This window comes from Aplidium turbinatum, chromosome 9 (assembly GCF_918807975.1).
Source record: "Aplidium turbinatum chromosome 9, kaAplTurb1.1, whole genome shotgun sequence".
Lineage (NCBI taxonomy): Eukaryota > Metazoa > Chordata > Ascidiacea > Aplousobranchia > Polyclinidae > Aplidium > Aplidium turbinatum.
This window is the reverse complement of record NC_137480.1, coordinates 23,977,870-23,981,282: the sequence shown is the minus strand read 5'-3', so window position 1 is coordinate 23,981,282 and position 3,413 is coordinate 23,977,870.

Below are 3,413 nucleotides of genomic sequence, written 5' to 3'. Positions count from 1 at the left end.
GTTTACAAATAAACAATGTAAAATATTAACCGAATTCCACAATTTGTTAGGCAGACTTTGAAATTCTATTGAGAGGAGCGATTTTTTTGCGGGGAAACCCTGGTTGATTGCATTCAACTCAAACCCTGCATTCTTTTTTTTAGGCTAGGTCCAGGCGCTCATGCAGTTTGTTAGAAAGGGTCGTAATTGTTAAAGCATGCCGATTCACTTCTTTGAATTTTTTTCAATTTATTACAATTTGTCTTGAGCATTCAGAAAGAGTGGTGGAATAATTTTTTTTTTAATATTGATTACTACATTCTTTACTCTTTACTTTTTTTCTAGTATCGAAATCGGTTAATTCTTTACTTTTTTTGGCACTATCGAATATCGGAATATTCTTTACTTTTTCACTATCGACTCCCATGCCTGCCTCTTGCAGGCATGGCCTCATCATACGGTTTATATAATCATACGGCAGAGCAGACCAATTGTACTAAAATGTGCAGGCAGTGCACACCATTCCTTGTTATGCCCTACCATGACATGTCCTACGGTATGTCCTGTCATGCCCTGCCTACACATTTTAGTACCTGTACAACCCGAGCAGACACTAGCCAAGCACCACTTTGAACTGTCAATTTACATAAAACATATTATTACTCGGAAATATCTACGGTAGGCTAAAGTACAACTCCAAATCACTGGCGATGTAGATTCGCCATTTTAGTTAAGATGGAGCTTTACAGTACCGTACTGATAAGGTGAATTACATTACTAACCACGCGCTGTAAACCAGAAAGATTTTTGAATCTACGATAATAATCCTTATTTCAATCAAGATTTATACCAAACATTCTTACCTTTCAGCACGGTACCGTACCGCCTACCAGTGCTGCAACCCGCAGGGCAGCAACGCAATCTGTACAAGCAAGTAAGCAACTGATTACTGAAGCAACAGCAAGTTGATTAGTTAAATCAACAAATTGGGTTGCCAGACCCACAATAATTCTGTAGCAAAACTGTTGTCGCAAAATCGCCGAACGCAGTGAAAACTCGCCAACTTTAGACATTACAAGGATTTCAAGTCTTTTGGTTAAATGTTTAACTCAGTCCGTCATCAGATGAAAAAAAAATTCGCGACTTTGATACAAAACTACAGAAATTCTGCGGAAAAATCAGGTCTAGTCAATCACTGGGTGACAAGGGTGACTAAAAAAAGGGTCAGCAGATGAGTCAACGTCATACTTTTAATCTAGCCTGGTGGCTAGGCAGTTCTACTGTCAATTTTCCCCGGACATTTAAGCACATTTTAACATATTGACTAATCGCCAAAAGAACTTAAAGCCCAATCAGTTTTCAAAATTTGCCAAAAAAGAGCCAAATTGCCGAACCATAAATTTGAAGCCAAACGTCTTCAAAAATCGCAAGATTTTTGGATTTTGGCGATAAATTTTCAACATGGCAACCTTTCAACTTTATTTTTATTCAAACCTTATATCTGGTAAACTGGCTGTAGTGAAAGACATTATTTTGGAGGGGAGTCAGGGGGCATGTTACAATTCTCAAGATTTCTATGCTGTGCTGTTGTACCATATCCCAATGAGTTGCACAGACCCAGATTAGATTTTTGCATTTTTATGGTTTAATTTATAACTTCTACAAATACAAGTAATCCTCAACAAGTTACTGTATATTGTCAGTAACTTTATTTTATGCTATTTTTACTGTTTGATCGTAATTGTTTAATATCAGTAAGCGAGACCACTTAAATTTACAGTAAGAACTATCGTTAAAACATCACATTAATTTGCGACTATAAGATGTCATGAAGTTTCCTTTTTCACATAACGTAATAAAAACGTGTAAAGACACCTACAAAAACACATAATCTAACTTATATCCTAAACAATGCGGAGGAGCGTGGTTGATACCAATCTACTTGAGTGGAGAATTCTTTCTGTTGATACCGTCCTTGGGAGGTAGTTTTACCTAACATAGATTAAAAATTGCCCAAATGAACGAAAGAGCTTCAACACGTTCAATATACGTGGAAAACACGTGTTACTTTTCAACAGATGGAAACGTGCAATACACGTGGAAACAACATATAATCAACATACCAAAAAATTCCGGTAAAACATCCTTCTGCTCGGGTGAACATTTTTTCTCTTTTGTATGCCCTCTTCTTGGTGTGATTTTACCTTATATACCTTAAAAATTAGTCAAATAATCATAGGATTTTGAACACGTGTAATATACGTGGAAAACACGTGTTATTTTTGCAAGAGTTACATTCACAAAATAATCCCTGATAAAACTTCTAGAATCATATTTACACACTAGTCATACTAAATGATAGCTAAAATATGTCTCTAAAAAAATGTTTTTTAAACAAGTGAATTTTTGTTGGTGTACACAAACTCCTTAATAACACCTGAATTCTACCTAAGATACCATACTAACTAAAATCAACCAAAAATCAACGTGTAATATACGTAGCTTTCTAGCTGGGAAACTACTAACCTACTCAGAGAGAGTAGGCCTACTGTAAGATACATTCAAACCACTAAGAAACCAGGGATGTCCAAAAAACAGGTGAAGAATGAGGCTGACAAAGTCGGACTGTAGGCTATAGGCTACAGAATAATTGATTGATTTGATCTTTATTCTCCGACTGGGAAAGCTTAATCTTGGTAGTTTTGCACTACGATAGCCTACTTGTGGATGCAACCTAATTCGTACCATGAACAATTCGTACCGTCAGTTCGTACCTTGAAAAGATCGAGAGAAAAAATTAAAAAATGCCGAAGTCGCTGATCGCAGTTTCCGCAAACAAACAAAAACTCTTAGGATCATTACCAGAAATTTTAAAATGTTTGCGGAAACTCCGATCAACCCTAACCCTTTTAAAATGTTTTGCGGAAACTGCGATCAGCGACTTCGGCAAACTCTTAGGATCATTACCGGAAATTTAAGAATGTTTGTGGAAAAGCGGAAACTGCGATCAGCGACTTCGGCTTTGTTCTATTTTTTTTTCTCTCAATCTTTTCAGTTTGTTTGTTTGCGGAAACACCCTAAACCCTAACCCTTTTAAAATGTTTACAGAAACTCCGATCAACCCTAACTCTTTTAAAATGTTTGCGGAAACTGCGAACAGCAACTTCGGCAAACTCTTAGGATCATTACCGGAAATTTTAAAATGTTTGCGGAAACCGCAGAAAAACGGAAACTGCGATCAGCGATGTTCTATTTTTTTCTCTCGATCTTTTCAGTTTGTTTGTTTGCGGATATCGATACTTAACCGATACTCCGATATCCTAACCTTTTTAAAATGTTTGCCGAAACGGCGATCAACGACTTCGGCTTTTTTTAATTTTTTCTCTCGATCTTTTCAAGGTACGAACTGACGGTACGAATTGTTCATGGTACGA